This window comes from Meriones unguiculatus, chromosome 11 (genome assembly GCF_030254825.1).
Source record: "Meriones unguiculatus strain TT.TT164.6M chromosome 11, Bangor_MerUng_6.1, whole genome shotgun sequence".
Classification (NCBI taxonomy): Eukaryota; Metazoa; Chordata; class Mammalia; order Rodentia; family Muridae; genus Meriones; species Meriones unguiculatus.
In genome coordinates this window covers 4329220-4355740 of record NC_083359.1, presented here as the reverse complement: position 1 = coordinate 4355740, position 26521 = coordinate 4329220, and the positions used below count along the sequence as shown (strand labels likewise).

The 26521-nt window shown below is 46.7% G+C and overlaps 1 protein-coding gene across 8 annotated transcripts in view; it reads left to right on the top strand.

The window, feature by feature from the left end:
- The window catches only part of Gas7 (growth arrest specific 7), a 227857-nt gene that overhangs the window by 82595 nt on the left and 118741 nt on the right, over positions 1-26521 (top strand). Inside the window, exon 1 of one of the 8 annotated variants that reach the window (XM_060363458.1) lies at positions 8801-8936. The exons of 4 other annotated variants lie outside the window; for them this stretch is intronic. The gene's annotated coding sequence lies outside the window, so the exon portion shown is untranslated. Of the gene's footprint in view, positions 1-8800; positions 8937-9154; positions 9240-26521 lie in introns of those variants that run through there. 3 more of the 8 variants (XM_060363466.1, XM_060363459.1, XM_060363468.1) reach the window with 3 other exon arrangements.

Here is a 26521-nt window from a genome sequence, read left to right as displayed (position 1 = left end):
AAGCGTGTGCAGCTACAAAGATCCGTCCTATAGAGTATTTTAGAGAAAGAGGCAAAACTCAGAGCATACGTGTGTATCCCAATAGGGCTAAATTATTATGAAGCTTAAAACATGCAAAATTAAGAAGTCCTGTGTATAGGGAGTGTGCTTGTAAGTGGCCAGCACTGTGAAGAGGAGAAAGGAGGTGTTTTAAAGGAAGATTTCTGGGGGTGTAGAGGGGTTAGATCAAGACTAGGAGCTCTGGTGGCTTGATAAGGTTTATAGTCATTACACTGGAACCGGAAGAGGCAGTGTACCCCTTGTAATCCTAGAAGCGAGAAAATCAGAAGTTCAAGGCCAGCCTGGGCTATAGGAAACCCTGTACACTGCCACTCCCACCTCCCCTCCCCAAAATGATTATAACACATGTGTGTGTGTTTTATGAAAGTTGTGATTATATTGTCTAAAAAGAAAGCATAAAAAAAGAGAAACCCTGAGAGCCATTCTTATGTGTGGACAACTTTTTACACAATGGTGTGTAATTCTACGTGCTTTGCACTTCAGGCTACATCCAGCCTCTACAATAATCTTATAAAGAAGACCTTATTCTCTCCCTCAGTGAATGAGGAAACTGAGGCACAGACTTTCAAAGTCCCATTGCTAGAGAAAAGTAGCCCTGTGACTCTGCTTGCTGATCTGCTCTTTGCCCCATGTGAGGTTAAAGAATGTCTTTCACCCCTGGCCACACACAGGTGTTAGGTGACCTTAGAGAGAGGAGTAGCTGAGCAGTGAGGGGCTGAAGCCCTGTTGACAGCAAAGCAATGGAGGGAGAACTATGGTAGTTACCACAGGAATCATGGCCCTTGCTCTTTAGCTTGCTAGATTACTCGGCTGTTGGTTGAGTTTTTAGCACCCCCATTTTAAAGGTCCAGAGAGCTCCCTTTGGCTTGCTCAGGGGCAGAGATCAGAGATTGGCAAGCTGACCTTACAAGCTCTTGGGTGAATGCTGTTACCTTGGTAACTGACAGCTGAGCCTGTGTCCTGCAGGAATGACCCAACTGTGCAGTAGAGAGATGCCAGCTTACCCAGGCCCCTGGTAAGCAGTTAAGGCTACGGGTATTAACTCGGCACCTTTGGGAGTTGGTTGAGTACTTGGGTAGTATGAGCTGTGGATCTTGCGTTCATTGCCTTAGGGTGGCAGTTGATAGCCAGCCAGCCCTGGGTCCTGGCTTCTCCTGTCTAGAGCCATTTCTTTTTCTTGGAGAGACATAGAGGGAAGAATCACCTACCCCTGGCCAGCTGTTTGATGGGTCCTCTTGCCCATCACTCAATCCATAGGTCAAGGTCACATTCCTGCATGTCTTCTCCCGAGAAGAAGACATGGACCCATATACACTTTTAGTGCACTGGAAAAACAGCATGAACTTAAATGTGAGGAGCAAACCGCAGGCGATGAAGCATGTAACAGAGACGGAAAAGACTACAGAACAGTGAATCTGCAGGGAAAAACTAATCATGGGATTACAGGAATGTGACCCCTGAACCTTTTCCTTTAATCATTCATTATCCACTTGGTGATGCGTGTTTGGTGTGTGCGTGTGTGCATGCAGCTGTCTTGTACTCGTAGAGGTCTGATGACAACTTGGAGCTGCTGATTCTCTCCACTGTGTAGGTTGGAGAAATGAAAGCCGAGTCATCAGTCTCGGTGACAAGCACCTTTACCCACTGGGCCATCTCGCCTGCCCCCAATTTCACCCCTTTTGCCTTTTAATATGCCCCCAATATAAGCCTCTCAGGACCCCCATGAGATGGAATTTTTATCCCGAGGAAAGAGCGAGCACATTGGAGAGACACGAGTCAGGATGTGACGTGATGTTTTAGTTTTTCAGTGGATTCATATCATATGAAATTAGCCATTTTAAGGCTTACACTTAGTATTCGCATCACTATGTACAACTCTCACCTCTAATTAATTCCAAAATGTTTTCATTCTTTTTTGGAGGAAGCCCTACTATCACCAATAATCAGCCACTTTCACAAGAGATTAAGTGAGTAGTTACCACAGGAATAGGCTTTTAAAAAATAATTATTTATTCACTTTACACCCTAAGAGCACCCCCTCCCTCATCTCCTCCTTGTCACAACTCCCGCTCTCTTCCCTCTTCCCCATTCCCTTCTCCTCAGAAAAGGGGAGCTCCCCCCACCATTACCAACTCACCCCAGCACATCCAGTCATGTCAGGACTGAGTGCATCCTCTTCCACTGAGGTCAGACAAGGCAGTACAGCTAGGGGAAAGTGATCCAAAAGCAGGCAACTGAGTCCATGTCAGAGACAGCCCCCGCTCCAGTTGCTAGGGTTCACTATGAACACCAAGCTGCCCATCAGGTTCAGTCCATGCCTGCTCTTTGGTTGGTGCTTCAGTCTCTGTGAGCTACCATGGGCCTAGCTGAGTTGACTCTCTTGGTCTTCTTATGGTGTTCTTATCCCCTCCAGGTCCTTCTATCCTTCCCCCAACTCTTCCACAATACTCCCCTCCCCCGAGCTCCACCTAATGTCTGGCAGTGGATCTCAGCATCTGTTTCAATCCACTTCTGGGTAGAGCCTCTCAGAGGACAGTTATGCTAGGCTCCTGTCTGCAAGCATAGCAGAGTGTTATCAATAGTGTCAGGGCCTGGCTCTCTCCTGTGGGGTGGGTCTCGTGTTGGGGCAGTCATTGGTTGGCCATTCCCTCAATCTCTGCTCCATCTTTATCCCTGCATTTCTTGTAGGTAGGGTAAATTAGGGGCCGAAGGTTTTGTGGGTGGGTTGGTGTCCCCCTCCCTCCACTGGTAGTCCTGCCTGGCAATGAGGTGGCCACCTCAGTCTCCATGTCCCCAGCTGCTAGGAGTCTCAGTTAGAGTCACCCCCATATCCTACCAGGGGCCTGGCCTGTTGGAGGTCTCCAGCTGCCCCAGAGATGCGCCCCCTCCATTTTCCCTTCTCTCCCCCAGCCCTCTTATCTCTCATCACCACCCCACTCACACATCTGATTCCCACCTTCATTCCTCTCTTCACACCCTCTGCAACTCAGTTCCTACACTTGGTCTACTTTGGACTTCTATTCTATTTCCTTCCGCATGGGATTCAAGCATTCTCCTTTGGGCCCTCCTTGTTACTTAGCTTCTTTGGGCTTGTGGCTTGTAGTATGCTTATGCTATACTGTATGTCTAATAACCACTTATAAGTCAGTACATACTAAGTATGTCTTTCTGGGTCTGGGTTAACTCAGGATAATATTTTCTAGTTCCATCTACTTGCCTGCAAAATTCTTGATTCTTTTGTTTTTATTAGCTGAGTGGTATTCCATTGCGTAAATGTACATTTTCTTTATCCATTCTTCAGTTGAGGAACATCTAGGTTGTTTCCAGATTCTGGCTATTACAAATAAAGCCTCTATAAGAACATAGTTAAGCAAATGTCCTTGTTGTATGGTGGATCATCTTCCGGGTATATGTCCAGGAGTGGTATGGCTGGGTCTTGAGATAGAACTATTACCAATTTTCTGAGAAAGTCCTGGATTGATTGCCAAGTGGTTGTACAAGTTTGTACTCCCACCAGCAGTGGAGGAGGGTTTTCCTTTCTCCACATTCTCATCAGCATGTGCTGTCACTTGAGTTTTTTATCTTAGCCATTTTGATGGGTTCAAGGCGCAAGCAAAAGGAATATCAGAGTTGTTTTGATTTGCATTTCCTTAATGACTAAAGATGTTGAGCATTTCTTTAAGTGCTTCTCAGCCATTAAAGATTCCTGTTGAAAATTTTCAGTGTAGCTCTGTATCCCCATTTTTTAATTGAATTATTTGGTATCTTGGTGTTTAATTTCTTGAGTTTTTTTATATACTTTGAATATCAGCCCTCTGCCAGATGCAGGGTCGGTGAAGATGTTTTCCCAGTCTGTAGGTGGGAGCAAGCTTTTCTAAATTGAGGCTACCTCTTGCATGTTGTGTCTGTGGCAAACATGTACACCATTTTCCTGATTTCCTTCCATGAGACCCTCGTGAGATGTGATTTCCCAAATTTTGGACTTCTCTGCCTCTAGAACAGTGAGCAAAATGAACTTCCGTTCTTCATAAATTATCTAGGCTCAATATACTCTGTTGTAGGAACAAGCAAAAGGCAAAGACAAAGCCGGTTTGACCTTGGTACAATCTGTATTAGACAGTTCAACTCTTTTCTAAGTGCTCTTCAGCTTGTCCAAGTGTTTCTCGGTCCATACTGATTTGTGCTAAAAGAAGCAGGACTGGAATTCAGAACTGTGTCCTGAGGGTGCTGAAGTCTTGTTTTGACACACTGACCCAATCACTTCACATCTGGGCTCTCTACATCCTCAGCTATCCACTGGGAGTGTTGACAGGCTCTGAGATCACACAATTAATGATGTGATGCCTTTGGTAAATGCCTGGCCCCGGGGGACCAGTGCCTGTCTGTATGGATGTTTTTTGTCCTCACTAGGTTCTGAGAGCTGGGTGCAGGGTGCCAGTAGAGTAAGTACGGCTGAGTTTGAAAGCAGATTTACATTGCTCAACATCTAGAATTTTCCAGAAAGTCAGCTCACTGTGATGTTTTCCAGAGTCAAGGGTGAGGACCCTTCCTTCTCTCATCTGGATTTTAGGGGTGAACAAATCTCAGCCATGATGGTGTGTAGTAGGCAGGGTCTCTGTCAGTTGTAGCTATTGTTTTAATAACTCTGGTTCATCAGAGTTTCTTCTGTGTGTTAACCAGGAAGCTCCCAGTTACCCTGCCACGGGCTCTGACTTCCTGTTTGCCCCGTGTGCCAATGGGCTCACTCCTCATTTTCCATGCTGTGAACCTAAAGGCCTCTATTTTTAACGTAGGCAAAAGGAATCCCCCACCCACACTGTTACACCCCAAATCAGATCGTGCTACAGGCTCAGAGTGCCAGTTCAGCCCTCACAGCCCACTCCTCACCTTGCAGCCACCCGGGTAAGAGTTTCAGTTCTCTCGATTGTTAACCCATAAAACTTCAAATAAACGCTTCCATGTTATTTCTCGATTTATTAACGTTGACACTACCCATTAGGTCCCTGTTGTGACGAGAGGCTGGTTACTTATACTATGTCCCAAGCGTGTCCTCCCTCCTTTCCTCCTGCCTTTCCTCCCTCCCTCTCTTCCTCCTTTCCTTCTTTTCTTCTGGGGTTAGGATAGGAAAAGCCCTACTCCTGAGCAGGTGTCTTAGTTTGTCTTAGAACTCTGCAAACCAATAGCCAAGCCTGTAGCTGTCTTATTTTCACTTTCTGTAAAGTGCCTCGCCAAATTTTGGTCCTTCCTTTTGTATTAGAAGACAGGACTGCAGGGGACCTCACCTCATGCAAGCCCTTTTCTTTTTTTTTTTTTTCTTTCCTTTCCTTTCCTTTCCTTTCCTTTCCTTTCCTTTCCTTTCTTTTCCTTTCTTTTCCTTTCCTTTTCTCTACTCCCTATTTCCCTCCCTTGCCCCCCGCCCTCCCTGCCCTCCTTTCTTGTATTCCTGTCGTTTCATCTAGCTCTGCCCTGGCAGCAGCTGGACTTGGAGAGTGATTGCGTAGGGCACTTGCTCACCCCTAATTCTAGCAATCTCAGAAGAGCTGTGGTTCCGTGAGAGGGACCTGCCCCACTTTCCAGCCTGCAGGGGCAACCTGTGAAGGTCACATCTCTTCCCTTCCAGCACGGGGAGCACCAGGCCAGACATAGGTGTAGGCAGCACGCCCTGTGTAACTAAAGATGATTTCTTCTCCTACTAAAAACAGGCCATGAGAGGATTCACCTGGAATCCATTCAGATTGCAGGACGGGGCCTGGTGAAAGGATGCCCTGCAGTCAGTACAGTTAGTGCTGCCGTGAGCCGCCTGTGAGCCTGGGCCTGCACCAGCTTGATGGGAGCCAGAAAGCTGCAGTTTGCAGAAGTACGTCGGTTCCTCCCAAACCTCTCATTGCCCTAGCTTGGGGCTCAGAGAATGGGAATATGAAGCCAAGGACGGTCACCTGCCTACAGGCGGCTTGGAGTCCTGCCCACCTCTCCATCTCCCTAAGGCTACCCATATCCATCTCATTGATGCCACCAACAGCCACTGCGCTGCTAGCTCTCTCCTTTTATTTAAAAAATAAATAAATAAAATTTAAATAAAGATTTAATAAATAAAGATTAGATTATTTAATAAATAAATAAAGATTTTAAATAAAGATTTTTTTAAAAATCTTTATTTTTTTTTTAAAGTAGCATAAGGCCAGTCCTATCTCTTATAGGTAGAGCACCCCTCATCCGGCACTCAAAAATAAAATTGCCAAGTGCTCCCAACACCTGCAACTTTTTAAGCGACATGACACCACAAATGGAAAATTCCATGTCGTGAAACGTGTCATGAACAGAAATTGCTGGAATTACCGTATGAGTTTCCCTGCAGTATGTGTGATGCGATGTATATGAAACATAAATGAATTTCATGTTTGGACTTGATTCTCATCCCCGAGCTATCTCACTGTGGTGGCCGCTGGGCCACATCTGAAAAGCTGATCCCTAACACTCTGGTCCCAGGCGTTAAGGATACTGACAGCCACCTCTTACAGAAGTTGCAAACAGCGAAGGTGAGGGCGACAGGGCTGGTCAGCAGGAAGGGAGGGGCCCACGAGGCCTTCCTTGCTGTTCCCAGCACTCAGTGCAGGCCTCTCTCCTTGCCTCCTTGCCAGTGAGTTCAGGACCTCACAGAATGACTTTTCCTTTCAGTTTGTTTTTGTTTGTTGTTTATTTGTTTGAGGCTGGGGTGTGGGAGACAGAGTTCTCAGGATTTTAGAGCTCTGAAGGGCCTTAGAATTCAGCATGGCTTTCCTTTCTCTGTGTTCAAGAGGTCCGAACTGTTAAAGCTTCGCCTGGACCCTGTGTGCTCTTCATTTCAGAGTGTAGTAGTCACTGGTTGTGTTCGGAGATTCAGGGTTCATCGGGTGGGCCTTTTGTAAGGAAGAAGGCTGCAGACTGCTGGGAGTACCCAGGACACAAGCAAGCTTAACCTTTCCCTCTCCTCTCCTCCTTCTCTCCTTCCCCTCCCTACCCTATTTTCTTCTCCCTTCCTTCCTTCCTCTCCTTCTTCCCTCCTTTCCTAGCTCCTTAGTCTTCATAGACTATCTCCAGAATAAAAGCCCATATACAGGAGGCCATGGGCAACACAGACACCCAGAAAACTTGGCTCTCCTGTCCCAGGAACTAACAAGCTCCTCTCACACCGGCAAGGTTGGACAGAGCACACGCCATCTCCCCATGGGGGCTGTTTTGTGCTGTTTAGATGGTGTCAACTCAAAACCATCCTGGTCCACATCTTAATAATGATTCCCATCGTGGTGATGGCAGTCTGCTCGGCGGAAGCCACCGGGTGCTCTTGAATGCGCTGAGCTGCCCCGGGGATCGTGGAATGGCCTTGCCGTGAACATGGATGATGGGATGTCTCCTCACTTGACTTTTCTGATGGCTTTGCTCCTGTGCACAGCAGAGATCCTTCTTTTTCCTGCCTTTCTACTTAACTAGTAGGAAGCAGAGATACCTGCTGAGGTCTAGCTTAGGCCTTCTAAGGAACGGGGACCCGATGAGGAACGGTTGGGACTCTACCGGGCCACAACGTCTAGACGCCTCTTCTCTTCCCCAGCATACTTCTTGCTGCCCTGATATGAGCTCCCTCACTCTCTTTTTAATTTGTTTTCTACTCATTCATTCATTTATTCCTGTGTGGGGAGGCAGGGAGAGGGTGACATGAGGGAGGCGGAGTGAGCCTGGTTGGAGGACAGCTTGAGGAACCGGTTCTCCCTTTCTCCTGTGTGGGTGCAGAAGACTGACAAAATCGCTTCAGGTTGCCCAGCTTGGCAGCAGTCACCTCTACCCGCTGAGCCACCTCACCAGCTTTCTCTTCCGGGCTTTTAGCTCACCAGGATGTATTCCCAAGAACGAGTAGCTCTGTGAGGTCTCCCCCAGGGTTCCAATTGCTCCTTTCTGGAGTGTGTACAACCGAACCTCAGTCAGCCTAAAATTGGCCTGGGCCACCGGAGGGCCCAGCAGTGTTATTTCTTACACATGGCGCCCTTTGGGGTTGAGTTGTCTGCCACGGGAGTTCTGCAGTCCCCAGGAGTTCTCACTGAGCTCAGTGGCTTGGAAGAGGCAGGTTTATTCCCTCCTCAGGCCACATGCCATTTCTTCCCCTACCTTTGGCCTTAAGCCTAGAGAGCCCAGGACAAACTCCAGTTCATAACGGGGCCTGTGCCAGGGATTGGACCTTCTTTTCAGAAAGGAAGTAAAATCTGGCTCTCAGAACCTCAGAGGGACCAGCGTAGATCCTGCTCATCGCCCCAGATACTATCAGTGCTGGATTCGTGCATTCTCAAGCGATTAGCTAATGACTTTGGACTTAGCGAACGCAATGCCAGAAAAGTGAGTCACTCCATTACAGGTGTGGACAACAGTGAGCATGCTCTGTTGCCACGGTGATGGGAGCATTGTATTTGTCTCAAACCAGGAAGAAACTGCCTTCAGTCCTCTGGAACGGGGATGTTTCCCACACTGCCCACAGCTGTTCTCCCTAAGGCCGCTCCTCACACCACAGACAGTCACGGGCACAGCCACCGTTCCCTGGAAGCTTGTCCTCTCACACACTACACACAGCTGACTTCCCCCTTTTGCCACTTGCATCTCGTCATACCCGGGACGCGCAATGGGAAGTCTTAGTAAGCCAGTGTTTCCTCCAGGCAGGGCAGGATGACAAGGTGACAAGAGCTAGGCTTTCAAAGTTTGACAGATTTGGCTCAAGTTCCAACTCTGTCACTTGGGAGAGCATATTTCTCCCTCAGCTGCTGCATCCTTACTGAGTTCAAGTGTGTTCAAGTGCCTGGCACGTGGCTCGGGAAGAGGGTGTTCTCTTGGATTCTGTCTCTCTGAAGTTCCACTGGGTAAGTTAAGGGTCCCAAGAGACTACTATGCCTAAGACAGCAACCTATAATTCTGAGCTCTGGGCTGTGGGTCTGTAGAACCTTGGCTGGATGGGTAATGTATTGCGCAACATTCTTGGGGAGGCAGACTTCAGGAGCTGACTCTGGCTGGTACCAGCAAGGGGGGTTTACAATACAGAAACTGAAGGCTCGGGGCAGAGTCTGGGTACTGGCAGAGCTGCACAGATTATAAACCAGGAGCTCAGCTGTGGAAGGCCAGGCAGTGGGTGTGACAGGAGCACACAGCCAGGACGGCGTGGTCAGGTTTGCTGGGTGTCTGGGCTCTGGGAATGCCTTTCCTTGCTCGTGCTCATGGTTTAGAGGGTCTGCACAGAGCATCAGAGCTGCCGGACACATGCGTTCGCTTCAGAAACCACAGGGACCCCTTTTGGCTAGCCATGGGGTTAGGGCTGGCACCCGGAACCATAACCACAGAGAAATAGCCCATGGCAGGAGAGATAATTTTCTAAAAAAAGAGTGAGGAAGGTGTCCTTGGCAGCAGCAGATCTTGGAAGGGAAGTTTGAGCTTCTTTTCTGAGAAAGGGAGACTTGAATGAGATGAACTTAGATGACTGTTCTATTTATAATAGGAGGATCGTAATTATTAAAAAGGGACAATGCTTTTCCTGGGAAGGGATAGGAATTAACATTGTTAACCATTTCTCATTATTCCCTTAAAACTCCCTACCCCCAGTAGTTGAAAACTACATTTATTTTTTTTAATAAAATGATTACAGAAAATGAGAGACAACATATCTGCCACCTCTATCTTTAAGATCAACCTTACAGGGCTGCAGTTTATAAGAAAGTTCATCTGACACGGACAGACGGATAAGCTGGGTGTGTTGAGTGCACGAGTATAGCCCTGGTGCTTGGGAGGCTGAAGCAAGAAGGTCATGGATCTGAAGCTAGCCTGGGATAAACAAACAGACAGACCTTAAGACACAGATGAAGGGCTGGACACATGAGTTCAGTATCCATAGGGAACTGGCTATACTTGCCCCGGGGTTCCCAAATTTCAGGATGCTCAGAGTCCCTTCTATGAAGCAGCATATCTGTCAGTCACATAGGCATCTCCGCTAGTCTACTCTGAACCAGCCTTAGGTTATTTATAGTGAATATAACGTATGTGCTACGTGAATCACGGTTGTGTTCAGGGAGGAATTACCTGCATGGCCCGTGCAAGTGCTACTTATTTCCTGAAAGTTTTCAGCCCTCATTTGGTCGAGGGGTGGGTGACTGATCATGTGAGATGCCTTCCCACGCTCTCACTTGCCATCCTTTTTATCTCCCTTGCTCCCACCTGTCTTCCCAGGTCACCCCTCTCCTAAAGATTACCTTTGTTTTATAGACATGGGCTTTGTAATTGAATCTAGATTCTTTTGGACTACAATGACTAAAATTCATTCTGAGAATTTCCTTCCACTGGTATTTTCTTTTCTTGCTAAGCAGAGTTCCATTAGTAGAATTTTCTTCAGTCCATTTGTCCGTTTGTCAGCTGGTGAACCGTTGGGTTCTTCCCAGTGTTTAGCTCTTATGAATAAACCTACTATGGACATTTGTATACACGTCTATCAAATGAAGTTTTGTTCCTCTTGCATAAATTTTCCACGTGGCATGTGACTAATGATATGGCAAGCATGAACGTCTAACTTGCTAAGAAACTGAAAATAGTTTTGAAAAGTGTTTGCCTCCATGTGCTCATTACACGTGGCCAAACAAGAACTTCTAATTAAGCTACCTTCTTGCCAAGGCTAAAACAATTTTTTTCCACATCATTTTAGTGAGTTTGGTCTTGTGTTTTCCTAAAGATGGATGATGTCGAACATTTTCCATGCAATCATCACCTTTTCTGGATTCAACGGGTTACTCAGCCTGCCAAATGCCATTCATTAATAATGTAATACTTGGCATCAAAGACCCCTGCCTGCTCCTTCTATTCTGTCCCCCTTTTCCTTTTCCTCCTGGACCAAATCACTGTTCTGTGGTTGGTGTGCCCGTTCCAGGAGTGTGTTTTAAATTTTCATTAACATGTATGTATACAGTGTAGCATTAAACAGTGTCATGTGTGTTCTGAAGCCTCAAATGTTCCATTCTGTATTTATACTTTTGCAATTCGCTGCCCTCTCCCTATTTTTTTTTGAGGTTTATCCATGTTGATACATGTAGACCTAGTTTGTTTTACCCATGGCAGAGTTCTCTAACGTGCATACGTGCATACATGCATATTCTACCTGCATCACTACCGCTGCGTTTTTCCTATGCTTGTCTCCTTGCAGACTCCTGTGCGCATTCCTCTGGGGCTGGTACCTAGAAGGAGCATATCCTTCTGAGATGTACATCTGGACTTTGCTAGATAGTGCCAAGCGGTTTCAGAGAGGTTCCAAAAATATATGCTGCCACCCACAGAGTGCCAGAATTTCCACTTCCCTCGCCAAGCCCATCAGGCTGGTCTCTGCCATCCCGGGGCTTGCGGAGTTGGGCTTTGGGTTTGCCTTGCATTTGCATGTCCTTTGTTGCTAAGGAGGATGTTTCATAGGTTGGTACCCCATGTATGTGTCCCCTCCTTTCAGCCTACAATACCTACGCAGCTCAACTTGTCTGTCATGCTGCCTTTGAATCCTAGTTTTATCACCCATTTTCTACTGTGGTATTTTAGTCATGAAATTTTCCACTGTAATCTAATCAAATTTACTAACCTACACTCTATGCTTTTTTATGTCTTAAGAAATCTTTTCTTATACCTACGTCATAATACAGCCTAAAGTACATAATTTTTTTTAAATAAATTCTGGTGTTTGGTATATGACAGATCTTTGCTATCTGGGTGATTTTTTGGTTGGTTGTTTGCCATATGGCACAGATGCAATTGCATTCATGCTCTTTTCCTGATTAAGTAAGATTTCTGAGCGGGGGTGCTTGCCTTTGTTCCCAGAACTTAGAAGGCAGAGGCAGACAGATCTCTGTGAATTCAAGGTTAGCCTGGTCCAGATAGTGAGTTCCAGGACAGCCAGGGCTGCCTACAGAAACCCCTGTCTCAAAGACAAGAATCCAAGGTGGCCTCTCCTTCCACTCTTACTGAAAAGCATTTCTTCTCTCCTCACGGATGTATTTCTTTGGGGAAGAGGTGTGCTGGAGTTTGAACCCAGGCTTTGAAGGCAAATATTCTGCCACTGAGTCACACCTCAGGCCCTTCTCGTTGATTTAATGGGCACTTGACCATATTTTCATATATCTGTGGTGTGTCCCTGAGCTTGCTGTTCTGGCTCAGGGAGGGGCTGTCTGCATATCAGCTGTTCATCATTTTAATTATCATGACCTATAAGAACTCTCTGAAGGAGTATGTCCCCATTCTTCTCAAATGTTTCTGGGTACTTGTGATCCTCACTGTTTCCATTGAGTTCTAGATCCAGTGCCTTGTTCTAGGAATAACTTTGTGATTAATGTTGGAATAGCAGTATATTATACTTGTTTGTTTCTTTTTGAGACAGTCTTGCGGAGAAGCCCCAGCTAACCTGAAACTTACTGTCTACACCACACCAGCTCAAACTTGTGGGTGAACCTCCTGCTTCTGCATCCTGAGGATGTGTACCCCCCTTTCTGGCTGGCACTATGTTTCGTGATTACAGTGGTGTGATGGTTAAGCTTCATGGTCATTCTCTCTGAGTTGGGAGATGCCTAGGGGACCTAGCAAGGTATATCCCTGGATATGTCTAGGAGGGCATTTCCAGGACAGGCTGGCATGCAGGGGAACAATGGAGGAGACAGACAGGCCCCGACTATGGACGGTACCTTCTATGTTGAGAGCCCAGATGCAATGAAAGAAGAAGACAGGAAAGGCCAGTGTAATTTTGGCCATTGACTTTTTCTTCTTCCTGGCTGCCTGTGACAGGAGATGCTTTGCTCTGCCCCCGCCACACCTTCCTGCCATGATAGACTGAAACCTAGAAACAGTGAGCAAGTAAGTCCTTAAAAAAATATTTAAAAAAAAAAACCTTTCGCTCAGGTATTTTAAAAGCAAGTTTTTTAAAATGACCATCTAAGTAGCACATTTCATTGTGATTTTTTGGATGCATATGTATCTCACGTTATTCTTTATTCTTATTCATCCTCCTCCTTGCTGTGTGTGTATATATGTATATATGTGAATACATTCATCTACGCATACATCTCAGTTATTAGTCACAAAGATAACAAACTGAAAATTGATACCACTAACAGGAAATTGGTACCAAAGAAGTTTGTTGGAGAACTCGGAAAAGTTTGTAGAAACAGGGCAGGAAACGTTTATGATGATACAAGCAGAGCTTAATGAGTGGTCCTGGCAAGAGCTCAGAAGACCAGAATGGCCGCAGGAAGACAGCAAGCAATGATGGCTTGGGATGTTTCGGGTGGGAGTGAAGAATCCACTAGGAACTAGACCAGAAACCATTCATGTTACATTCTGACACAAAACTTCTTTACATTTTGCCCATGCCCTAAGACTTTGTGGGAGGATGTGTTTAAAGGTGATGGGATAATTAATCTGGCAGGAAAACTTTTCAGGCAGTCCGGGCTGTAGTATTGTCATTTCTGCCTATTTTCAGCCAAGTTCTCAGTGACAATTAAAAGCACAAAAGAAAGCAGAAAGGAGTTTGGAAATAACCATAATTTTCCCAGAAACATTAGTGTAAAGCTGAGATTAAGATGGCATGGCTTCTGAAAAGGTGAAAGCCACCAAAAAATAAGTCACGTATTTTATTTTGACAATAGGGAAGATAGCTTGAGGGTACCTCATGACTAACCAAGCTCGTTTTAGGCTGCAGGATCTGAAAGACTAAGCCCATTAAAAAAGCATTCACTGTGAGAAGGCATGTCTAGGGCACCATACTGACAAAGGGCCACCTGGGAAGTTGTTTCTTTGTGCATTGTTATTCCATGACCAGCTTCTCAGCCAAGGGGAGGCCACTGCAGCCTTGATTCAAGATGCCCAACTGCTGTTCAGGCTGGAGTGAGGCGTTGTCATTATCCGTGTGATGCCAAATGAGGGAGTAGGGGCTTACGGAGGCTTCCTCTCAGGCTTTAAAGAAAGACTCTCGAGGCTAGGCAATGTGAGGCACGTTGAGGATCCCTCCAGGCAGCTCCCAAAGAGGGCTCTCTGTGAAGGTGTGAAGGTGAAGCTTTAGCTACAGGAGAGACCCCAGGATGTTGGAAACTTGAGTAATGAGGGGGTGTCTGCCAAGGAAAGCAGCCAGCCCCAAAAGAGAAGCCATGTGGGCTGTTCCTGGCAAAGCCGTGTGGTTGGGGCTGTGCAAGCCTGGTGGAGCTCATCTCATGGCACCCTGGATGTTCAACATGGAGTCACAGACATTACTGGTGCCCTATAAGTTTCAATCTAGCCTTGGTCTCATCCTTCCTTGATGTTACCCCCTTTTCCCTGTTAGAATGGGCACCATCTACTCAGTGCCATTGTTTAAATATGCAACTTATTTCATTTTGTAGGCACTTACCACTAATATTTTGCCTTGAGTCTCACAAGAGACTTTGAACTTGGGCTTTCTACAATGCTAGAATTTCAAGTAGTTGTAGCTGTACACCTATTACAGAAGATTAGACCTGGCCTTTCCGTTATCACCTACGCCTTCACCATACACAGTCCTGTTCACTACCGCTGGGCACTGTGACAGGGATGGGGAAAATGAACATCATCTTCTTTGATTAAAAGAAAAAAAAAAAACAGCAATGAAGAGAAGAGTAAATAATGATGAGAACAGTCAGGGGAGTTCATTTTCATTTGCCCCTTGTTCCTTCCCAGGTGTTTCACTCCACCTTTCAATTTGTCCTCATGTGCTGTCAGCCAACGTCCTAGTCTTTACCATGATGGAGGAGATCCCAGGGGCTGGTCTGTGTAACAGCTATCATCTGAGATCTTTCTTCTGAACCGTCCCTCGGGTTTCCTTGCTTCTCTTTTTCTTTTGGAGCCATTTCTGGGTCCCACGTCTTCTGTTTCCACGGTTTTCTGCCATTTTAAATCATCACACACACACCCCAGCAGATTTTGCAAAGGAAACGAATCTGTTCTGAACCTGCAGGAGTGGGCATTCCCTAAATGCCGCATTACAATCCAACTTGTAATCTGGCCTCTGGGCATCCCTGAGACAAGAGCTCTAGACTCCTTCCTGACAGTGGGGGAGAGCAGGTCACTGGCTGCCATGGGTGGAAGGGGTCCCTACCTGATCTGTGCCTGTGACCCTTCCAGGCTCCTTCTGAGTTTTCATATCCAAAAACCAGCTCATTTCTCTCGTTCTCCCTAGCAGTTGTACAGGTTTCGGCTTTCTTCTCTACGTATTGTCACCCATTTAGCCACGTGATCTCCACTGTCTAAAACCTTGTTTATGCATCCACTTTATTGTCAGCTCTTGTTTGGTTTTATTTTCCTCTTCCTGGCTTTGTATCTAGTTCCTTTCAAGTCCTTTTAATCGGGTTTCAGGAGAGCATAAAGTAAGACAATTGGCTTTCATTCAGTGGCCTGAACCCGAAGCATTTATTATGTTTTCCGATTGTTGCCAGTTCCTAGGAACGCTGGTAGTTTCTATTAACAGGCCTTGAACTGTCTTGTTACTTCTGATTGTTCGTATGAGTTCTTGGATTTTAGAGACAGACAAATTATATTGAAGGAGATGTCAGCAGTTTCTCCCTTTATAATCCTTTTATTTCTTATTTCTTCTTTTTTTTTTAGTTGTTTCAATATAGTACTTAAAAATCAGTGATAGTGAATAGCCTTTTTTTTTATTCCTGATTTTAACAGAAAAGCATCCTAGTATAAAGTATTTCGTGATTGTGCTATTTATGATTTATCAGACCAAAGAAATTCCCTTCTTTGTCTAATTTTCAGGGAGCTTTTATCCCACATGGGTACTGACTTCTGGTACTGGTGTTCATTCCATTAGTTACCATGTAGGTTAGTTTGCTCATGCACAGGCAGACCCAGGGTTAGCAAGCTGTAAGACTTCAAAGCTACTGGAGGAGGGGAATGGAGGAGAGAAGGGAGAGGGCCATGCTGTTTGAGACAGCACAGAGGTCAGACACACGGTGGACAAGCAGACTCATGGTGAGGAGGGGAGCTTTAAATAAAGGGAAAGGAAGGCCAGAGTGTGGAGGAAGTGTGCTTAGAGAAGAGAGAGAGGGGGAAAGAAGTCACACTCTCCTGATCGATTTAGGAAAGCTGGCTGACTTACAAAGTTACCTGGTTGTGTGTGGCCCAGTAAACTACTGGGCTAGTGGCAGGGATTCTAGGACAAAAATGTATATTATCTCACTAAAGGACTAATTATTCTTGTATTTTTAGCATGGTCAGCTTGTATCTCAAAATAATATTACTTGTTATTTTTGTGTGGGGGTGTATGGTTTGTGTGTGAGTATGTGGGCTGTGAAAGCCTATGGAGGTCAGAGCACAACTTTGTCGGCTCAGTTCTCCCGCCATCTTTACCTGGGTTCCAGGCATTGAACTCTGGTCATCAGGCTTATGTGCAAGGCCCTGAAGCTTGAGACCCCTCAATGGCCCAGCCTGTGTGAGTGTGTGTGTGTGTGTGTGCATTTTCCCTGTAATATTTTAATGTGTTGAGTTTGTTGAGTTTTCTGATGTTTTCACACCTCTGAGTATGTAGAAGTTGCTAATGCTTATTTCAAATTTTTACACTTACATGCTAAATGGGGTTAGGAGGTAGGCTTTTAAATTCCTTTTTTCTTATGTTATTTTCCTTTGAAGTTGTCTGAAATTGCTGTTGGTGGGGGGGGGAGGGTGTTATAAATGGAGCTGAATGTTTTCATCTTGATTTCTGGGCAAGAGTGTTAACTATTGTCTACTCCTTAAACATGTGTGAAAACTTAACAGGAAAACCACACAAGGCTATTAAGATTTAAACGTAGATTTTTTTTTTTTTTGACCTTTGGATCAATTCCTTTGAAGGTTGTCAATTTATGCAGAGTTTCTATTTCCTCTCAAGTCAATTTGGATATTTTTATTTTTCTGGAAAGCTGTCATCAGTGGCAAGAGCTAACAAACAGATAGTTCCGGGAATTGTTGAAAAATAGTATCGTTAGCTGATTCCTACCGCCAGTACCCAGAAAGCGCAGAAAGATCAAAGGCAAAGCATGCTGGGAATTTGTATTATTCAGAAGGAAAAAGGAGCTATTGATTAATGCTGTTCTTGAAGTCAAGTGTTCATGTTAAGAATGCCAGGGTAACCACCTACATGGAATAAATGGACTCTATAAATGCCAAGTTTGTTGAGGGAGATGGGAAATGAAATATAGTCAGTGTAACAAAGTAAGGCAAGGCAGGAGGGACAGAAAATGTAGAGGGAAGCCTGGCAGGGAGGAAGCACCCGTGGGCAGCACCCCTTTGAGGAGGACCTGAATGGATGGATGCTCCTTTGGCACCCTACCCTGAGTACTCGTCACGGCACAAGTCCCTCATGGACCTGCAGCTACCCGTTTGCTGTCTTTTCTTCCGGCAAGAAGGCAAATTATTACCCACACCAGGCTGGGCCATTTATTTATCTGTGTGTTCTAGGCACCTGGTGCTAAATGTCTGAGTAAGCGTAATGCATGAATAAATAAACAGACATGTCAATAATGCACTCTCTGGTGAGGCCGACCTGCTCCTGGGAGGCCGTTTCATGGCTGGGCGGACCAGTGATTCAGATATGGGGGGAGGTACACACAGCCTTGAGTTGGCTGTGGAGGGGTGTTGGTGTGAGATAGCTCACTTAAAAGCGCCTCCGAGCCCAGCAGCAGCTGTCTGTGTGGCTATTGCGCACTCCGACAGCACAGCCCTGAAGAGTACGTTGCATTGGTGAAACAGCCCATGTGCTTGAAGTTAGTGTTTCTCAAACATGAATGTGCTTAGAGCTCAGTTGTACTTGTTAGAATTTGGATCTGATGATGGAGAAGGCTGGAGGGGTCTGACTGTTACATTTAGGACAGGCTCAGTGGTAGCCACTCTCTGGCTGTGTTTTAGGTGACAGGTAAAGTCTGTCATTTGTCACTTAGATTCTCCTCCCAGTGCTCAGCGACCAAGGGGAGGAGAGAAGTGAATAATAACTTAAATTTTATGTTTTTTGACTTCTTATGTAGGAGATTATAGATCTATGCAGCAGGAGTAAAGCAGGGGTTGGAGTCTGCATCCTGGTACATTATAGAGCCACAACCTTTCATATATATATATATCATTAGCCCTGCACTGGCCAAAGTGGGGTGTCCCTTGGCCTCAAACTTTGAGCAAACCTGTTTGCTCCAGCTCTGCCTGGGGCTGTGGGGTGGGACTCACTCCTTAGGAGGCTGCACAGTAAGCACCCCTTCCTAGTTTTCCTGTTTCTCAGGCTGAGCTACACGGCCTGTCAGGACATGCTGCATCTTGGGAAGCCCTGGTCTCTGTGATTCACATGCCACTTGTCTTTGATCTCTGGCTCCACCACGCTTTATCCACGCAATCAAAATCCCATTTCCTTGTCTCATTTCAGCTCCCTTTACCATGTTGTCACTCTGGTCCCTAGGCAGAAATGGGGACATTTTAGGAGTTTTTGTTGTTGTTTTGTTTGTTTGTTTATCAATGGCAAGTCTGCTCTGGGAAGCCTTGCTTGGCATACTAGGGATAATGTCATGGGTCAAAGAATGGCGCTCACTTTCTTCTTTTTTTATTTTAGTTCCTTGTTTTTTAGACAAATGACATAGAACCAGTAGGAAGTGCCTTTAATTGCAGATAAGGCACAGACACATCCATCCTGGGGCCATGGCACCTGCCCTTACAAGTCCTACCGTCTGGGCATCCGCAGCCCTCGCCCTCGACGTAACTTCTGCTTGGGAGTAGCTCTAGCAAATGATCTTCTCTTTACATTGTGACCCCGGGGAGTGGGGTCACAGTGATAGGTGGTGGTGTTTGCTTAAGGGAAGAAAGTTGCTTCTGCCAGAAAGTGATGGAATTTTCTGAGGCCATGCTTTGGTTCCAGGGCTTCACAGAAAGCTCATTTTTCCACTCCAAGATTCTCTGGCAAGACAAGGCAAGCTGTCATTGGCATATCCCTGGGGTTTCTCCAAGCCCTAAACAAAGAAACCTGTCCTGATTCTTCTCTGGCCATATCCTCTGCCAATAGAAGCTTTGGCCACTTCAGGGTGGGTAGAGATGATGCAGTATTAGGGGACAGACAGAGAAGGGGACAGGGCCTTGATGCCAGGTCTTTATTCCTTACAACATAAATGCTGCGAAGAACCATGGGTAAAACAGGGGTTGGAGTCTGCATCCTGGTACATTATAGAACCACAACCTTTCCTGATTTCTTGAGGTCTGTGGTTGAAGAGTAAGGCACTCAGGAAGCCAGGGATGCCTGCTAGGCTGAGGGAGCCAGGCTGGACAGGCCGAATAGTATCCACAGGAGGTAGCAGCTTTGCTCCGCCCTGGTTTTCCTTTATTCAAGCTCTCTGCCAAGGAAAGCTTCAGCCAAATGGACCACAGTTTCCAAAGCACTGAGTACTGTCTTGTGAATCTGGACTCTTCTCTCAAGGGTCACCGGTCGAAGGCTTAGTCCCCAACCTGTGTTCCTAGTAGCAGATGGTAGGGTCTTCAGGATCTGGAGCCTAGTGGTACGCTCATTGGGGCATATTACGGATGGAGCTATGAAGTCCCTCTTTCCCTAGTTGGTCCTTCAATGTCCACGAGGTGAGTTTTCTCCACCACTCCTGCCAGGATGTCCCACAGGACCAAAAGTTATGAGGTAAAATCTCACAAGCCATGAACCAAAATATACCTTTTCCTTTTGTCAGAGTGATAGAAAGCTAACATAATAACCTATAAACAAAACATTCAGTTCCAACAGCTCCAATGGGGAGAAGGATTTTTCTTCGTACTTTTTTCTGACTGTTCTTGATTGTGCTGAGGAGACGGTTCTGAGTGGAGCCAGGTGAGAGAATGCTCTAGCAGCAAGCTAGGGCAAATATCCTTGTTGGATTTTCATTGTGACCATTTTTTGGTGATTACTGTACGTTTCATTTCCTATTTGAAGATGAATATAACATTTTCTTCTCAACCATTTTTAAAGGGAAAAAGTGAGTTCACTAAAAATATTAGCAAAAAACAGAAACTATATTAAACTCACTGAAAATTATCATGGTGGTCAAGGAAAGACAGGAGTTACTGGATATAGGAGTTAAAGGTCACTGACTGCAGGACCAAATGGGCCAGAGTTCAAACCCATTAACAGCATGACTTTGGGCAAGTCATTTCACGTCTCTGCATTGTGGGTGACTTCATCATAAAACAATGATATTAATAGTAAGCGAGCTTCTTGGGTGTCAAGTGTTTGGCCCAAAGCCTGGCAGTCATTGTCAGGGGTAGTTGCTATTACATGAAATTCTCATCAGCATGACATAACTGAGCACAGAGGTTAGCATTCCTGGCCTAACAATGGCCAACCATGGACCAGGGAGCTTGGTGGGGACTAAGCACTCTGTCAACAGCATTCCAGAAGTTATCATATGTTCTAGAATTTGGTGTCAGGATTTTGCCACTTGGGGGCCAGAAAGCAGGGAAGAACCATTCTGATCAGCATTCTACAGTGGAGGGCAAGAATGGCTGGCACAGAGGTAGCTGGCATAGGGCAGCATAACCCATGGCTCAGTTATGACAATTGCTGCCAAATCTGATAACCTAAGTTCAGTTCCTGGGACCTGCTTGTTAGAAAGGGAGCCTCCTCCAACAATTGTCCTCTGACCTCTATGTGCACACCATGACTCGTTTGTAATCCCAGCTCTGGGAGGGGAGGAGGCAAGGGGATGGCTGGGGCTTGCTGGCTGCAAGTAAAATGAACTCCCAGCTTAGTGAGAGACCCTGTCTCAAGGGAATAAGGCAGAGAGCAGCAGAGCAGGACAGCTGATGTCCTTTTCTGACATCTGACATCTTTGTGTGTGTGTGTGTGTGTGTGTGTGTGTGTGTGTGTATGTGTGTGTGTTGGGAGGAAAGGGAATGGGGGTGGGGTGTAAACTCTAGACCTGGGGACTCACAAGCTTCCTTAGTGAACAGTGATTATGATTACGATTCTCTCAGGGTCACTGCTGGGGGAATTCAGCATGCCCCAGGTGCCTCTACCTGGGGAGGATGTCCCTGGAGAGGACTCTAGAATTGACCCACTTACTCAGGGCTTTGCCTCTGCGTCCATAGCCCTTCACAGAGTTTGCTTTGTATCCTCTTGCTGAAACAGCTCTTGCCCAGGATCAGAAGCATTCGCTGAGTCGTGTGAGTTCTATTAGTCTATCATCATACCTGGGACTGGCCTTTCGGACCCCCCCAGAGTCTGTCTCTGCCTTCAGATTGAGACCAATCTTGCACCAGCAAAAAGTCTTCCTAAAGCCAAACAGGAAGAGGCACTCTGAGGCAAGTGCTGCTCTCGAGGAGGGCCAGCCTCTCAATCGCACATAGGGCTGGGCTCGCCTTCCTAGGGTACTGGTGTGATAGCACTTCGCTTCTCACCGCTTGGTGAGCCTGTCGGGGCTTTTCACCTTTTCACGCATGGCTTAACACCTCAGCTGTGACTCATACTAAAGCTCTGAAGGATGCAGAAGAGTCTCAAATCAGTGACCAGGATGAAGGCATTGTCAGAGACACCACACCCTGGCCATCCCTTGCCTGGAACAGCGGCCACCCTCTGAGACAGCGTCAAGATTGAGGAATGTTGAGAGATCTGCTTCCCTCCAGGGGACCTGACTCACTTAAAAATGTACTTTCAACTGGGGCTCAGAACACCAGAGTTTAGGCCCTGACCCCACCCGTTTGAACCAGGGTCTTGAAAGCAGAGAACAGCTGGGTTATAGTGACAAGAAACTGCCCTGACACAAAGACAGTATGAAGAGCATTTTCAAACACCCTTGGCTTAGGATTGGAGGTACAGTGGTGAAGTTGTTCTGTAGAGACCAGTAAGGGGGCAGAGGGAAGTCCTTCTGATCAAACTCCCCTCTACCCAGTCGGAAGGAAGCTTAGAGAATGGAGGCCCCATTTACCTGGTTGGAAGAGTGAGGGAACTGGATAAAACAGGAGGCAGAGGAGACCCAGCTGGCATGGGGTAAATTCTTGACTCTATCAGATCTCACCAGAGTGTTCTGGTAAGGAGGGAGGGAGGACACAGAGCTGAGAAAAAGCTGTGGAATGCTGTAGTGTACCCAAGGCCGGGACTGTAATGAGTGCTTCACACCTATCTGCTCGTTTAATTCTTACCAAGGATATGACTATTAGCAACAACATCTTTATTATTGCCATTTCCATGGGGACTGCCTAGTCCAGATATTGGCCAGAGAGTTGCCTCAGCTGGGTGAGGATGTGAACCCAGCTCCCAAGCTCACAGTAGTTGTTGTCACTGTGTTGTGTGCTCTTGGTAAGCTAGCAAGGTAGATCAAGGTCACCACAGTGTCATGCTCACGGCAGTGACGGTCATAGGCTTTAACAACTACCTTTTTCAATAACAGACCATGAAATGAATAGAAAAATACAAAAAAAAAAGTGAACCTCTTAGGCCACCCACCTTCTTACGTGGGGTTCATCTTGGTGCTGCAAGTGTTCTGGGAACCCCCTGGTTTTCTACATTTTGGGAAACCCCAGTTCACAGTCCTTGTTTCCTGAGCTGGGTCTGCAAACCACAAAGGAAAACTATCAGTCCGTGGTTGCAGCACCACCATTCTTCAAAGCCATTTCTGTCCTCAGAGCACGGATGTCCTGAAACCAACACATACCGCCCTCAAGTTCTGCTCAGAGCTAAGCTTGTTAGAGAGGTGTTTCTTAGAATACCCTGTCCAGATGGGGGCAGCTGGTAGTGGCTTTTAGAGATCTGTCTTTCCCTAATCCCCAGAAGCATGAATGTTTTGTTGTTTTGTTTTTGAGAAGAGGTCTTTGCAGATGTAATTACATGAAGGCTCTTGAGATTATCCAAAGTTATCTGGGTAATCCTTAATGCAATCACAGGTATCCTTGGTGAGGGGGCTGAGGTAGAGATAGGAGTTGAGAGCATGGCCATTGGGGCAGAGGCTGAAGTGATACAGCCATAAGAGGAGTGAAAGCTACAGGAGCTGAAAGCTGCCAGGAGCTAAAGGCTGCAAGGACAGACTTCTATTACTTCTTATGGACGTCCTACTCAAGATGACTTCAAAGGGAAAGGACGGTCCAGACTGACCTACCCAGACATTCCCAGGATGTTCAGCTTCCGACAAGAGTTGATCAGGTTGCTTAGTGACTGTCACAGAGAGACTGTGAGGTCTCTCTGCTCTTGCCTCCCTCTCTTTTCCTCTCTATCCAGTCTTTTGCATTGACTGTAGTCCATGAGGTTGGTTGTCCAGAGACCCACTTGAAGCTTCAGGCTTGCATTCTATCTTTCTCCTAATAATCCCAACCAGGGTCTAAGGATTCATTCTCACAGCACTGTCTTGGGTCATGGGCATGTCTTTGAACTAGTCACTATAGCCAGGGCATAGGATCTGCTAATTATCCAAGCTAAAATCCTTTGTCCCATAAACTGTAAACACTGAAAACAGAAACTTGAGGATCTCTCAGCAGTGACAGGGACATGTGTGATGGCCAGTGGCAGGGATGTGCTGTACAGATCTGGGTGTTGCAGCCTGCTTCCGGCCATGTGGATGTAAAACTTGATAAAATGCCTTAGGATCCCATAGCGGCTTCCCGTGGCTATTCTGGAGAGACGAAGCCATGCTCTCCCAAACCCCAGCCTCTGCTGGCACAGGAATCTCCCTTCATTTGTTGGGGAATCCTGCAGCAGCAGCAGCAGCTCTATCCTGCTGGGGCCATCCATTTGAAAGCCCCATTATCAAAGCATCTTTGAACTTCTGATGGGCTTATGTGACTAATGCTGGATGTGGGGAGGGAGGCCCATGCTGGGAAATGGGAGAAGGAAGTATAGACCAGCACTCCCCTACAATAGGGCTTTCTTTGTCAGGAGTGGGGGCAACTTGCTGGGTGCACTGGAGCAACAAAGAAACTGCTGTGGCTAGATGGGAAAAATAAAAATTTGAAAAGGCTTCCTGCCCCCTCCCCCTTTCATCTTGCTCCCTTTTTCTTCTCACTTGCAACTGGGTGCCATGAACATGGATGTCTGAAGGAAGCCTTTCCCATGGAGGGTGACCACTTATCAAGCCGTGCCCCATGCTGGGCAAGAAGGGGCCATGATAGACAGGGGGAAGCCAAGTGGACAGAGAGTGTTAGAGCCAGGTGCATAAGGCCCCACTTTCAGTGTGGTGCCTTGTTAACACCTGGGCAAGGCTATGGCTCTGACAAAGCCCTGGACGGCCTGGGTTCCCATCTGGTGCCTCTGTGCCCAGCTGCTATCTTGTGTGTTTGTGTCCCAGCACGAAGAGTTGAACTGAATCTGAGCTGATCTCTCAGCGAGCTGCCTGTGACCGCAAAACCTGGATGGCTTCGGATGACCTGCTTCAAGTAAGGACATGGCTCATAGGCAGGATAACTCGTGGACGTGTTTAGAGGACAAGCTAATTGTCCTCCCCAAACTGAACTGAAGCTACCCGTGGACCGCTGGGACGTCAGGGTCTGGAGGGGCTTCCAGTACTGCCTGACAGAAAAACAGGCCTGGCACGGCAAACACCGTGTGCAGCAGACACCTTGGCACATATGACCACGGGTCTCAGGTATCTCAGATGTGTCAGACTTCCGTAGAGTTATTGTCTCCATGGTTTGGAGCAGAGATGGTGATGTTGGCAGAGCTGCTGGGTGCTTGCCACAAGGAAGTCACCTAAGTGCCCTACAGAGGGAGTGAAAGAGGAATGGATCATAGGGAATGGATCCTGGGGTGAGGGTGCTTGGGGACATACACAGAGGGGAGGAGGGAAAGAGACAAAGAGAGAGAGACAGAAACAGAAGTCTCTCAGTTCTTCTGCCTATCACTAGATGGGCTTGAAGGGAACAGACACAGACTTTCATCAGCATGACAAGCAGGTGGTGTCAGCAGGCTCTGCCTGGCTGTTCCTTTAGGGGAAACCCCATTACACTAACATTGTGTCACAGTTAGCTTCAGCTGTCAACTTGACATAACCCAGAGTCACCCGGGGGGGGGGAAAAAAACCCTAATCTCAACTGAGAAATTGCCTCCATCAGATTGGCCCATGGGCATGTCCTTGGGGGCATTTTCTTATTGACGGTGGAGGCCACAGCCCACCATAGGCAATGCCTGGGTTGTGTAACACGGGTCGTTGAGTAAGCTAGTAAATAGCAGCAGGCCTCTGTGGTTTCTGCTTCAAGCTCCTGCTACGATCTCCCTGGATGATGGTGTGTAACTTGTGAGAGCAGTAAGCCCTTCCCTGCTCTCCAAGTTGTTTTTGGTCAGTGTGTTACCACAACACAGAAGCCAAACCAGTACTCACGAAGTCACCCCTCCTAGCGTGTTCTTGGCCCGCTCTGGAAAACAAGCCAGAGCCAAAGGCACAGGAGCAACATCTGATTTTGCTGGGCATGGAAGGTACATTCTTTTGGGGAGCTCTCCTGATGCCTTCACAGGACACAGGATGTCCTGAGAGCCCTGGTCCTTCCCCAAACTCTGCTGTCTGCTATAAGACTCATCACAGAGTAGAGGACCACAGAGTGGCCAGCACCTTCAGGATCTGGTGGGTCAATGAGCATTGTAGGCATTGAGGTTCCCAAACACACTAGAAATAAGCATCAGCTTCTGGAGGCTCAGCATGACTGGAGAAGAAGAAGAAGAAGAAGAAGAAGAAGAGGAGGAGGAGGAGGAGGAGGAGGAGGAGGAGGAGGAGGAGCTGGGTACTGAGGCAGAAACAGCTTAAGCTGGCTAGTTCCAGAATTTAGTGACTCAGAAACAACCCACCCACTGGCCAAGCAGAATTAGCTATGTTGCTTGAAGTTACTCACATGGAGCTATGCATTTGCATGGCTTCTGCATGCATGCCACATGACTTTCATGTGCTTTGCAAGTTTTATGCTAGGCATTGTGGAGCACATCTGTAATCTCAGTGTTTGGGAGGTTGAGACAGGCCAGCCAAGGCTACCCAGTGAGACCCTATTTCCAACAAACAAACCTTGGACAGGAGAGATGGCTCAGTGGCTAAGAAGACTTGCCTTGAAATCTTGAGGATGTGAGTTCAAATCCCCAGAAGCCTTGTAAAAATTCAGGGTCTTGGCCATGTATGTTCTTGCAAGGCCAGGCCTGGGGTACAGGGTAGGTAGACAGATTATTGGGGCTTACTGGCCACTAGTCTAGCTTCAGGTTCAGTGAGAGAACCTGTGTCAGTAGATTCAGAGTGGCAGAGCTCACACACACACAGTCAAAACAAAACAAAGCCTTACGTCTTCTACGAGTCAGGAATGAGATCCTGATCAGCTACAGAATACACTTGAAAATCCTAACACAGCATTAAGCATTCCTTTTTCACTCCGGATCAAAACTCTGAAAACGTCTGAAGTTCCAAAGGTGAGCTCTCCGGGGAATGGTCCTGAGTCAGGGTCCCTGGAAGCTAACTCTGGCCTTGGTGGTAGGCTGTAAATG